Source organism: Passer domesticus, chromosome 6, assembly GCF_036417665.1.
Source record: "Passer domesticus isolate bPasDom1 chromosome 6, bPasDom1.hap1, whole genome shotgun sequence".
Lineage (NCBI taxonomy): Eukaryota > Metazoa > Chordata > Aves > Passeriformes > Passeridae > Passer > Passer domesticus.
In genome coordinates, this window is record NC_087479.1 from 69,634,853 (window position 1) to 69,648,769 (window position 13,917).

Here is a 13,917-nt window from a genome sequence, read left to right on the forward strand (position 1 = left end):
TTTCTGCAGTTTATCCAGGGGCAAGCCATCCATTATGTCTTTGGGGACTCCCTTTTTAATCCCTAACAGCCACCAACGGTTGCAATTAGAATTTGTTTTTCTTTCTCTACATTTTCAGTGTGAGGAGTCCCAATAAACCAAACACCTTTTATTTTTTCTACCTTTTCCTATGGGGTTTTTATATGTCCATATTGCCTACAATAATTAATCAGATCTACTGCGACCTCTCCCCAAGTCCAAACTTTACAGCTACTGACAGGTGAATCGGATTGAGAAGTTGAGGCTTGTGAAGGGGAAGAGTATGGGGTGAAGTCAGGTACAGTAGATCCAGTTTGGTCAGTGGAATTATTAAGGAATCTATATAAACTTTCTAAAGGGCTTAAAGCCATTATGGTTTTCTGTAAAGTGATTGCTGTTGATTTCAGTATTTCTGGGAGCCCATGAATTAAGGGAGTCATGTGCTTGGGTTTCACAGGTAATTGCACTGAGGATTCAAAGCCAGGAATTAATTTCTTTTCATGAATCATTTGCAAGCAGGCGGCTTTGTGAACGCTTTCCAAAAGCTGATCAGTGTTGCCAAAAATTGCCACGGGATCACCTCTTTCTAAAGGATTAATTCTACTGGCCCAAAAAGCTGCACGCTCTGTCAGGGACCATGTGTCATGTTTATCTCCTGCTGTTAAGAAAACTCCATGTCCCCAGTACCCACTGTCTTCTTGTTCAGTTAATTTAATTTTATCCCCACCAGTGAGATCGAAAGACATATTCTGTCTCCAATTCTTGTGGGAGGTGCCCAAATTCCTTTTTCAGTTTAGCTACTTTGGTAGCACTGAATGGTATTTGTTTAGTTGTGATATGTAGTTCAAGATCCTCCTCATTAATATAATTATATTCTGTTTTGACTAAAGATCTTCAGCAAGGACAGCAGTATTCTCCACAATTTTTCATTGCTTCAAGTTCCTTATGGGGATAGGTTTGTTTAATGCAAGGAGTTTCATTTTCTTCTGCCGCTGTTTTTGACTCTGTAGAGGAATCGGCACTATGTGCGTTTTTAACCTGTTCCTCTCTAAGAGCGGCTCGTAACTTATAGATCTCATTTCTTTCTTCATTTAATTGTTTTTGCAAAATTTCAACTAGATTTTGAAGGGAGTCTATGATTGTTATTTCCTCACTTCTTTGCTTAAAGCAAGTTTCTATGGCTGCTGTGAGGCAGGCTCCCAAGACTGAGCATAAGATGGTTTTGTTTTTACCCAAGTCTTGTTTCATGTTGCAGAGAGCATATTCTATCAATAACATTTTCTAAATTAAACCAGTTGTTCTCTGCCCAGACCTCTCTGCCGGGTGAAGGTTTTGCATTGTGTTTGGCCAGTAGTGCATAAAATTCAGCTTTTACCTTGGCACTGAGGTTTTCACTCATCTTGTGAAGGGACCAGAAACCACAACAGGGCGGTATTTAAGTTATGCAATCACACGCTGTGTTTTCCCTTCACTTAACCTTTCCCTGAGTGGGTGAAGAGACTATAGTCTGTCTGAGAGGCCCTATTTAATTACTCCAGAAGCGTCTCTTCCTTCCCAGACAGTGCACACACACACACACACACACACACACACACACTAGAATGGTTCTTTGTGAAGGGACCAAAACTATGGCAGGGAAGTACAAGCTATGTTACACAACCACACGGCCTTTACTGTGTTTTCTCCTCAATTCCCTGGGTAGGTGAAGGAACTAATCTGCCTGGGAGGTTCTGCTTAGTTCCTTCAAGTTGTCCCTTCCTTCCCAAACAGTGCAGATACACAAAAACAACAGAAACAGTTTTTCCCCCTTTTGCACCGAGAGATCTTTTGTGAAATTCTAGAGACAGAATCCTCAAAAAGAGTATGGAGAATGCTTTTCACTTAGGTGTGTGCAGTTTGCAGGAAATTCTAATCATACCCCTTGCCTCCTAGGTCTGTTCAACCCCTTTTGGGAAAATTGACGGTCTAGGTGTGGCTGACATGAAACTTCCTTCCACCTGGTACAGACTACACACAAGCTGCAGACTCCTCTGTCTTCAGAATCCTGTCCATGACACCAATTTAATGTCACAAGCCATCCTTACAAACGGGTTTCGTGATGGTTTGTTACTGATCTCAGGGTGCAAAAAACTGACATGACAAGGGGGTTTGCAGTGATAGTCAAGAACAAATGTACCTTTATTGAATGACCACAGCAAAATGCATTAGGGAGGGGGGAATGAGGAAAAAGGGAAAGAATAAGGAAAAAGAGGGGGGGAAAGAAAAGGAAACATGGAGTGACATAGTCCTTCAAAGTCCAGTTGACAAAGTTTGTCATATGTGTTGCCTTATAAGGCGTGACGACCTGGTTCCAAGGAAACGCAGCACGACGACCCAATGCTTTTTGGGCCGTTCGGGCTAAGGACACGCAGACATCAATATGATAGACGGTCCAAGAGCCCTTTATTGGTTTTCTCCTCAGTATATATACCCTTGGTCCTCCTACCTTCCGGGGTCTGACTTTTGCCTTATATGGTTAGTAAGGAAACTGGGTGGAGGCCGTGTTAGGGGGGGTTACATTCTTGGCCTTTTGTCCTGCGGCTATCTCTTATCTCTAGGTAGTCAGGGGAGAGAGGCCCTATCAGGTTTCCGTGACAGCCCGAAATCTTCCGATCGCCTGTCCCTATTCTCTCTGCCACACGTACGCACGTCAGGAGAGATCTCAAAATCTCTAGCTAACTCAGGGGTTTTTATTATGATAACTCTATTGAAAATTGCAAAGGAGGGGGAAACAGATACAATAGTCCATGTTCTCAGCAATGGGAGAGAACCATTGTCTTCTTGGTCCAGTGATCAGCAAACATCTTGGTTTGGTCAGCTTGCCTCCCCCACACACCTTCGCCCCTGTGTTAGGGTTTCAGTCTCAGTCCTTGGGAGGAAGGGGGAGCTCTTCCATATGGGGATCTCATGTCTCAGTCCTTGAGGGAGAGGCTTATGCCATCTCAGTCCATCTGTCACGGTGGTTGTACAGTAGATGAAGGGTCTTCAGTGGAGACCACCGAAAAGGTCATTCCAGGGAAAAGTCCAGCCAAGTCGGGAGGTGGGGAAATTCCAGAACTAGTGTTATAAAGTGATGCAGGCAAAGAAGGGCACAGCGCCCCTTTTCCTTTCACTGGACTCCTTTTTCCTGGGATCAAGGACTCCCTGGAACTCCCCTCTACCTCTCCACATCCCTGCCCCCCCCATTTCTGTGATCCTGAGATCCCCCTGCACCCCCATTCCAGAGAACCCAGACGCCCTTTTACCCCTATGTCCAGCACTGAGACCCCCCTGCACCCCCTTATCCAGCACCAATTCAACCTTTTCCCGGTCCCCTGCCTCTCCCAGCCCCAGCCCCACCTTCTTCTCTGACCTGGGACCCCTGGGCCCCCATTCCTGCCTTTCCCAGCCCCCAGCCTCTCCCCTCCTCATACTGAGGAGCCCTGGCACCCCCTTTCCTGGATTCCCTGGACACCCCATCCCAGTTCTCCCAGTCCTTGCATCCCCTGTCCTTGACTCTGAGCCCCTGAGCCTCCTTCACAGATCTGCCAGCTCTCCACGTTCCCCCTTTCCTTGGACTGTGGACCCCCCTGGATCCCCAAACTCTCACTTTCAGCCTCCCACCTCCCCCAAATCTCCTTGTCCCCCCCTCCCCCCAGTTCTCCAGGATATTGGGATAGCCAGAGCCGGGATATTGAGATAGCCAAACCTTGGATATTGGGATAGCCAGAGCTGGGATATTGGGATAGCCAGAGCTGGGATACTGGGATAGCCAGAGCTGGGATACTGGGATAGAGAGAGCTGGCTCAAGGACAGGAACAGCCCTTTGGCCGACAGTGACCTGGAGACAGGGCTGGTACAACCAGAGTGGGGGGAGTGGGGGAAGCTGGGGGCTGAGCTGGGATCTGTGGGAATGGAGGACTGAGGAGCTGGGATGTGATCTCTGGGGATGGGGGGAGTCTGTGGGGCTGGAATGGAAATCCAGGGAACTCCAAGGGGCTCTGTAGGACTGGGACACAACTCCATGGGTCCGTTCTCTCCTCGTTCCCAGGTCTCCACACGCTGCAGGTAGTTTCCACCTGTGACTTCCTGTCCAACAGAGCATCCATGGATCCTACTGGTAAGGCTACAAGAGCTGGGATTTAATCTCCTTCCAGCTGGGAGCCAGGAGCTTTGTAGGGTCCTATGTTGCCACCTGGATCACCCAGAGGTGCTGGGAATCCAAAGGGATCATGGTGGAGCAGACGAAGCATTACCTGGCACACACCTGTGTGGAAGTGCCCCAAAATACATCAGATATGGTTGGGAGGCTCTGGAGTACAAAGGTGGGTGTCAGAGTGGAAGGGCAATTCCTATGGGAATGGGGGACTTGGAAATGCAAGAATTGCCATGGAATTTCCATGGCCAGATCTCACTCTCATCCCAGTCAGGTGAGAATTCCATGGATGGATCTCCCCCCTAACCCACTGCCATGGGAATTCCATGGGAAAATTATTTCAATTGATGACCAATCCAATGAGAGCAGTGCAATGAGAAGTAATCCCCACTGGGATTCCATGGGACATCAATCCCAATCCTGTGCCCAGGCCAGGTCTGCTGTACCTGTGGCAGGGCCAGGGGAATGCCCTGTCCTTGCCCTGAGCCCAGCATGAGCATTTCCTTGGCGGTTCTGTGCCCTGCTGGGGCAGGAGGGAACTGCCAGAGTGTCTTTGGTGGCCCTGGGCACCCAGCTGGGCTGCAGCCACTGCAGGAGCTCATGGGAAATGTTTCAGAGCAAAGCTTAAAGCAAACAACAGTTTCTGGAAGGGATTCTGCCCCTTGGCCTGTGCTGGGAGCCCAAGGGCAACAGCCCAAAGTGCTGGAGATCAGTGTCCCTCAGCCAGGCCATGTTCCCTCAGCTGTGCCCTGTCCCTCAGCTGTGCCCTGTCCCTTGGCTCTGTGGGGCCAAGGGTGGCAACAGTATTCAGGGCAGCCCTGGGGGAGAACAACCCTGAGCCCCAGCTGAGCCAGTCACTCCCAGCATGGGCTCTGTGGCTCCCAGTCACACCCAGTATGGTTCCAGTCACTCCCAGTATGATGCCAGTCACTCCCAGATTTGCCCAATATTATTCCTGTAGCTTCTTTTATGGTTCCTCTGTGATCCCACTCACTCTTGGTCTCTCCCAGTATGTCCCAGTTGCCACTAGTGTGCCTCCACTCACATCCCGTGGCTTCCAACATGATGCCAGTTGCTCATAGCCATTCCCAGCCAACTCCAGCATGATTCCAGTCATTTCCTGTATATCCCAGTTGCCGTGACATGGTCCCAGTTGCCCTCAGCCTGCTCCTAGTCACTTCCAGTATGGTCCCAGAATGACTCCAGTCATCTTCAGTCAGTGTGGTGCCAGTTGCTCCCAGTATGATTCCATTTGTCCCCAGCATGGTCCTATTTCCTCTCAGTGTGATCCCACTTGCCTCAAGCACAGACCCAGTCACTCCCAGTATGATCCTACTCTGATGCCATGATGATCCCAGTTGCTCCAAGTCTGATCCTAGTTGCTCCCAGCATAGACCCAGTCACTCCCAGTATGATCCCAGTATGAATCCACTGTGATCCCAGTCTTCCCCAGCATGGTCCCAGTCAATCCCAGTTGCCCCCACTGTAGACTCAGTCACTCCCAGTCACTCTCAGTGTGTTCCCAGTCATTCCCAGTATGGTTTACAGACATACCCAGTATATCCCAGTTGCCCTCAGCATACTCACAGTCATTTCCAGTCATATCCACTTGGCCCAGTAAGGTTCCAGTTTCCACCAGTATGATCCCAGTCAATCCCAGTTGGTCTCATTATGATCCCTGTTGCCCCAGTTCTGGCCCTGCTGGTTCCCAGTGTGCTCTGATCTTGCTCCCAGTGGGTCCCAGTCCTGGCCGTGATGTATCCTGGTGTGTCCCAGTGTAGCCCAGTGTGTCCTAGTGTGTCCCGGTGTCCTAGTCCATCCCAGCCTGTCCCAGTCCATGCCAATCTCTTCCCAGCAGCCACTGCCGTTTCCCGGATCCTGCCCCTCCCACCCCTGGAGCTGCCGCCAGACGCCCCCCAAGGTGCTGCCGGGGCTCAGGAGCTTCGTGTTGGGCTTCGTCTGCTGGGCTGGGGCTCGGCCTCCCCTGCAGGAGAAGGTAAGGGGGGGTCCCCTGAGGTCGTGTCCCTCCTGGGAGCATGTGTGACTCCCCCATGTTGCCCCATGCCGGGGTCACCCCTTTTCTCTGCCCAGAGCTCCCAACCTAGCTCCTGCTCCCCCCTGGGAGGGGCTTTGGGGAATGCCCCGGGGGCCCCCTTGAATTCCTGGGCACTGGGACCCCACCGCATCTCCTTCCCCAGGTGCGGGACCCCCTGCACCCCTTATCCTGCCCCAACACCCCTTGCACACCCTTTCCCAGCTTTCTTCCTGTGCCAGCCCCTGGATCTTCCATTTCCCTGAGCCTGGGGACCCCCAGACCCCATTCCCAGGCATAGGTTCCACCCTGCAACCCCCTTATCCGGCACCAGCAACCCTTGCACCCCTTTCCCGGCCATCCCTCCTCCGCCAGCCTCCAGAGCCCCTTTTCCCTCACCCAAAGACCCCTGGACTCCTATTCCTTCCTTTCCCAGCACCCAGCCCATCCTTTCCTCAACTCCAATGACACCCGGGACCCCTGTTCCCAACCAGCCCAGGTTTCCCACCTTTTCATGGGAATGGGGACACCAGGGACCCTTGGAGTTCCCTTTCCTGACTATAGTGACATAGCCCCCCCAAACTCCTCCTGGGTCCCCCCATAGCCCCCAGTGGGGATTCCTGGGAGTTCCCCTGTGTTTCCCCATTCCCAGGACTTTGGAGGTCCCTCCCGACCTGCCCATGCACCCCCAGATTTCCTCCACAGCCCCCCTGTGATGGTGGGGGCTGAGTGCTGGTGTCCCCCTGCCTGCAGAAGATACAGCTGTGAGGGGAATTCAGGGGGGTCCCTTAGCATTTGGAGTCCCCTGGGATTTGGGGTGACCCCCGGGCCCCCCAAGATCTTCCTGAACATGCTGATGCTGCCCATGCACAGTGAGAAGCTTCATACCCAGCATGGGGTCCCACCTCTGTCACTGGCATCAGGCACCCCCAAACCCTCTTGGGACCCCCAAACCCTCCTGGGACACCCCAACATCCCCGTGACCCCAAAACCATCCCTAGGCCCTCCAAAAACCCTCAAAGACCTCAAAACCCCATACAGACCCCCCCCAAACCCTCACAGAACTTCAAAATTCCCACAGGACTTCCCAACACCCCTCAAGACCCCCCCTGACAAGGTTCATACCTAGCACGAGGTTCTCATTTCTGTCACCAGCAGGTACCCCAAAACAGCCATTGGACCCCCATTTCCACCCCTGGGATCACTCAAATTCCCCCATCAGGACCCCTGAAAACTTCACTCAGGAACCCGCAAATATCCTCTGTGACCACAAAAAAACTCAAGGATCCACAAAACCTTCCTGAGAACCCCTCATGAATGTTCATACCCAGCACGGGGTCTCCATTGCCATCATCAGCATCACCCAGCTACCCCCAAACCCCCCTGGGACCCCAAAACCCCAGCATCCTTAAATGGGGAGACAGAAAAGGGGAGAACTTACTGGGTTGCTGGAAGTCCCAGCACCCTGGGGTGGGCCGGCCCTTTTCCCAGGCAAACAAAACTCACCAGCCCAGGTTCCTGATGACAGTTGGCAGGACGCACTTGGCATTGTCAAACCAGCCCCAGTTGCTGGTGGTGGCAGCTGGGGTCTAGGAGGCACCTGCTCAATGTGGAACCTCAGCAGGCAGTCGGCCACTTAGGGCCACAGGCACAGGAACAACAATGCTGCCACTTTTCCCTGGGAAACAAAATTCACCAGCCCAGGTTCCTGATGTCAGTTGGCATTGTCAAAGCAGCCTGAGTTGGCAGTGGTGGCAGCTTGGATCTGGGAGGCATCCTGTGCAGTGTGGAACCTCAGCAGGCAGCCAGCCACTCAGGGCCACCCTCACATGAACACCAATGCCAGCCTTTTTCCTATGAAACGATGCTCAGCAGCCCAGGTTCCTGATGTCAGTTTGTAGGAGGCACTTGACACTGTCAATACAGCCCAAGTTGGCTGTGGTGGCAGCTTGGGTCTGGGAGGCATCCTGCGCAGTGTGGAACCTCAGCAGGCAGTCGGCCACTTAGGGCCACAGGCACATGAACAACAATGCTGGCCCTTTTCCCTGGGAAATAAAGCTCACCAGCCCAGGTTCCTGATGTCAGTTTCCCGCAGGTACTTGGGACTGTCAAACCAGGTGGTAGTGGCAGCTTGGATCTGGGAGGCATCCTGCGCAATACGGAACCTTAGCAGGCAGCTAGCCACTCAGGGCCACAGGCCCCTGAACAAAAATGCCTACCTTTTCCTTAGGATACAAAACTCACCAGCCCAGGTTCCTGATGTTAGCTTGTAGGAAGCACTCAGCACTGTCAAAGCAGCCCAAGTTGGCAGTGATGGCAGCTTGGGTCTGGGAGGCATTCTGTGCAGTGTGGAACCTCAGCAGGCAGATGGCCTCTCAGAGCCACAGGCCCATGAACCACAATGCCCACTTTTCTCCTAGAAAACTTAAGTCCCTAGCCCAGGTTCCTGATGTAAGTTTGCCCCAGGTATTTGGGACTGTCAAAGCAGCCCAAGTTGGCCGTGATGATCATTGCAAATTACCAAACACCCACTGCAAAAACAATAAGTAAATAAACTATTTAGTGCAATACAACAGGAAAGTTTATGGGGTCTTTTTGTTGGTTGGTGAAGACTTTGTCATGATTTTACTGATGATTTTGGTGAGAATTTAAAGGTTTTTTCTTTGTTATTTTTAGGAATTGGATTTTTTTTAGTAAATTTTTCTTGGTTTGGTTTTTTTGGGTTTTTTGGGTTTTTGATGTTGAAATGAGTTTTTAGGAGAACTTGGATGATTTTAAAAAATATTTGTGTTGACATGATTTTTTAATATAATGATGCTGATGCATTGTGTATAATGTGGAGTTTTGGTTTTTTAAATGTAGTTTGGATTAGTTTATAGTAGATGGCATGATTGTGTTTTTATTACTGGAGTAGTTGGTTTTAGACTGTACTTTTTAGGTGAAGATAAATTGAGGTTTGTGTTTTGTTACAGGAATGGAGAAAAATGTATTGCTAATGTTAACAGTGGTGTATTATTTTGCTGTTTTGGATTTCAGTTTGTATTGGAGTTTTAACATGTTTGGCACAGTAGTGTTTAAAGCTGGAGTTCTTTTATTTAAGGTATTATATTTTATAGTCTTTTTTTTTACAGATTGGCATACATGTTAAATGGGATTGTTGAAGGGTGAGTGGGTTTTATTGATTATTCTTTGGTTTTTTAGTTTATGGATTATTTTCTGGATGACAATTATAGTATTTTGAGTTGTTTGGTATTGTTGGCAGTGTATTGTTGACTTGGTAATTGGTATTTGTTGTTTTGGAGGTTTTTTGGAAGTTTTATTGCAGATGGATTTTTTTTAATAGATTAGGCAAGGTGTTTAATGGTGTAAAGTTTTAAAAGTAGTTATTTTAAATGTTTATTTGAGAGTTTCATGGGGTTTTGAAATATTTATTTTGGAGGAAGTTTATGTTTAGAACATATGGGGGGTTTGGGCTACTTATAATGGGATTTTTAAATTTTATTTTAGTTAAGTTTATTTGAGTTTTTAATAGGGTTAAACTTTGTGATTTTTGTTATGTTAGTTTTAGAAAGAGGTTTTGGGTTTGTATGTTGTGATGAGATTAGTGTGTACTGCTCACTAGTGTTGACAGAGGTTTTTCTATTTTTGTGGTTTTGATGTGTTAGATTAATTAATTTATACAGTTTAAAAGATGTGGGTTTTTTATTTCCATTTGGTTAGAGGCAGGGGTTTTTTAGTTTTAGTTGGGGTTTTGGGGGGCATTATTTTAGAGGGTTTTTTGAAAGGGATTGGACGTTATTTTTTCCCTCCGTTCTCTGCCTGTCCGTTATGCTCATGACAGCCCCAGGCTGAGCTCCGTGGCAGTGCTGCCGCCTTGTGGACATGGAGCGGTACTGCCGCCCCCTGAGCCAGCACCCTGCTGCTGGGTGACGGTGAGGGGGACGACGGCGGCAGGAAGAGCGAGGGGCAGGAGCAAGCAGCGGGCGGGGCGGTGTCTGTAAATAGAGGGGAGGGCTGAAGGGGAGCTAGGAGTGCAAAGCAACACGGGCGGGCTTGAGCAGTGGGCCACAGCACTGCAAGGAGCAGGCACCGTGCGGGATGGTGACTGAGAAGAATGAGAGTGGTGGGGGCAGCCCGGCGGGGCCGGTTTCAGCAGGCGGCGGAGGCGCTGTGGCAGAGCAGGACAGGCCGGGGACAGCAGGTGGGCGAGCTATGTTGGAACACAGCTGCCCCTGTGTGTGCCCCTCTCTAGAAAGGAGAAAACTACTTTGGTACAATTTTCTTATGGCTCTAAGGAAAGAAAACCCATTAGTGTGTGTTAGAAATACAAGTAGTAATTCGTGAAGATAAACAGCATATAAATATATATATGTGAACAGAGTAAACCGGGGAGAGAAAGGGGGGGGGGGGGGGGGAAATCCCTTCGTTCCCTTCAGGTTGAGAAATCCAACCGGATGACGAGATCACGAGACCTCGAAACCGCGGCAGATGGACATCACGGCATTTGCGTCCGAAGAGATGAGCAGTCATCAGCACCAACGCCAGAAGACGCCAGGTGCTGATGGCCCAGACAAGATGCCTATCTGTGGGGACCAGAACCATCAACACCTCGAATCTGAATGCCAGATTCTGGGAACCAGGGAAATGGACCATTCTACCCCCGGACGAGGCTTTGTCCAGAGAAAGAAACCAACTTGAATATGAAGAACTCAGAAGGAAACAAAGACTTTCTGCCGTGGCCAAATAAACTGTATAAGAACTGCTACCTTGAAGCAGTTGGTGTGGACGAGGAGGTCTAGGTGCCAGTTGGTCCTTTCCTCACATTCACCCGCATCACTTCCCGGGGGTGATACGCTGTCCGTTTTGGTGGTGGCTGTCGAGACTGTTTTTACGGTCGCAAAATAAATTATATTTTTCATATTTTTATTAAAATTGGCTAATTTGCATTTTTTATTTATAACAGTGTGTAAACTGAAAGTGCAGTTTATATGCTGACATAGTTTACTTGCCAGAACGATCCAGAAACTTTGGCTTCATGACACTAAGTCTGTTGTAGTTACTTGACATATTTTGGCCAAGCTCACTTTAAAATGGAGTGTATTTAGAGCCTTGGACAGGGAACCAGATATTGTTAACAACTGGAATGGATCAAAAATTGCTTGAAAGGATGTTTTCCCATCTGTTTTCACTAAAATTATGCATTATAAGAAGTACATAGAGTGTACATGTAAATCTTTAGTATGTTAAGGAGAGTAACATAATTAGCCTTTTTGAATGACTGAAAGTGAGAGGGCTACCCTAGCTACTGTCACTTGTATTTTTTTAAATTTCAGCACTTGCAACTGGGAAAACTGATCCTGGGGTTTCTATGTGGCTCCATTATTCGGAATTGTTTGTTGATAATGAAGAAAATGGTACAGGGATACAGGTTGACATTTGTAATTTTTAGCTTTTGTCGGATGTTTGCCATTCTTGCCAGTCTTATTACCTATCTTGCCTTGGGAGCTCTGAGGTGTTTAGAAAGAAAATAACAAATTATGCAGTTTCTGTGTAAATTATTTTTATAGACAATGTTAAATGTTTATAAAGTGAGCAACATTTTTGGTTTTCCAGGGTCAATATGATGATTATTCTCATTATATTACATGATCAATGCTATCACATCACAATACTATCACATAACAATGAGATTAATTTGTATATGGATGAAATGTTTGCTAATCTAAGTTTGTGTTTGACCCGGGACTATTGTGGACACAAAAAATCCCATAATAACAATTTTGTAGCCACTGCCTTTTATGTGTAGCACAGGATTAATTGTACAGTTCAATGAAAGATATTGAAAAATAAGTGAGAAGATTATCTTAAGAAATAGATAATCAGGATAATGTACCTTGGAGCTAAATTGACAGTGTAAAACCAATACTGTACATTGATAGCTCTGAGAGTAATGCATGCACTAGAGAACATTATATTGCAATATGCCTTGATTACCATCTGCTTGATTTTAATTAATTTCCTTAAGTGGAGAATGATGCATTTTCTAATTACACATGAAAACACCACTAGCTATTGCAGTCTTTCTCTACTGCACCAATTCTCCTGGTAGACCCACTGCCTGTCTGATTTATAAAGCCTCATCTCAATGAACATGGCCTGTTTGGCAGACCCATGACAATTACTCATATTAATTACATATGAAGCAACATTCCAAACTTGTAATTTAGATGCAATAAAATTCTAACTGTGAACAACTCAGCTCACATGGATATAAGGATAAAACCTCCACCAGAAATGTAATTAAAAAACAGTCCAGTTGAAGCTAGAATCAAATTTAAAGTGAAATTTACCATCTGAGTAAATGCTTTGGAGATAATGACTTTGAACACAGGAATGGAAATTAATCTTATTACTTTAGACCAAAAAGGTAGTATAATATAAAAATAACTTATTATTTACTCAGGTAAATAATAAAGTATTTAAGCCACAAAATCAAAATATCAATCAATTTATCAAAAGAGGATAAATTTATTCTACTTGTAGCTCTATTGACAGTTAACTTAGTTACAGACAAAATAAATTGGCTTGGTGATTTGAACTAGAATTTTTTCACATTAAATGTTCCTCTTTTCTGCAGACTAATGGAATAAATCCATCATGGTATTTCTGTCTTGTGGCTTAATCTTCTTTTGGGTATAGTCCATTGCAGTTCAGCAAGGTACCCTTTCACAGATTCCCATTTCTCTGGCTGAAGCTCAAGAGTGTCCTGAACAAGAGGGGGAAGTGGCTCTTATCTGAATTATCATCTGCCTCATTCTTGCAAGATTAATTCTATGTCAGGTTTCAAAACAACATTTAAGTTGTTTTGAAATGGGATCACATTTGCCTGTATTACATGTTCCTGCCTTCAAGGGCAAACTGTGAATTTGGGGCAGTGCCTGGGGTGGGAGGAGGAAGCAGGGGTTCAGGCAGAGAACTCCAGGGGTTTCCTGATCACCTCAGAGGAAAGCAGTTTGCAATGCTGCTGCCAAATAGTGATGCTGCGAACATCTGCTGCCTAGTTATTAATTTGGACACCTCTGCTGATGTACAAAGATGTACTTTGAGATCTAATCTGCTAAGTGACACATTTCTGAAAGCTTGAAATGCACAAAACCCCCCAAACTACAAGTTCATACTTTGCAGAGTAGAATATCACTGATATGATATTAAAAAATGTCAGTCTGGTGCAGAACTCATCACCTTTCAAACCTTTTCAGTACATTTGACCAATACCTTACTGGATATGAGATCAAGTTTCCCTGCATGGTTTTGATTCTCCATTCTTTAATACCACTATTGGATTAACAAATTTTGCAATGACTAAGAATAACTCGGATAAGAAAGAGGAAAATAGTTCAAATTGCAGCATATGCAAGGCCTGAATGTAGTATCAGACAAGAAAAGTCAGGAAAATAATGAGCCAGAGGGCAACTGAAAAGGTTTCATTTTCAAGGAGAGACTAAAAAGGAATTTGGGAGAAACTGCAGCACAGGTGAATACCCAGCCTGCCATACACATAGAGGGCAGGGCCTGATTACTTTGTTCTGCAGTTGTGTCCCTGACTGAGATGGGAATTTTTGGAAGAATTGACATGTACATGATTGCAATATTTCCACAACAAACTGCATACCAAGTGGTTTTTTTATAGTTG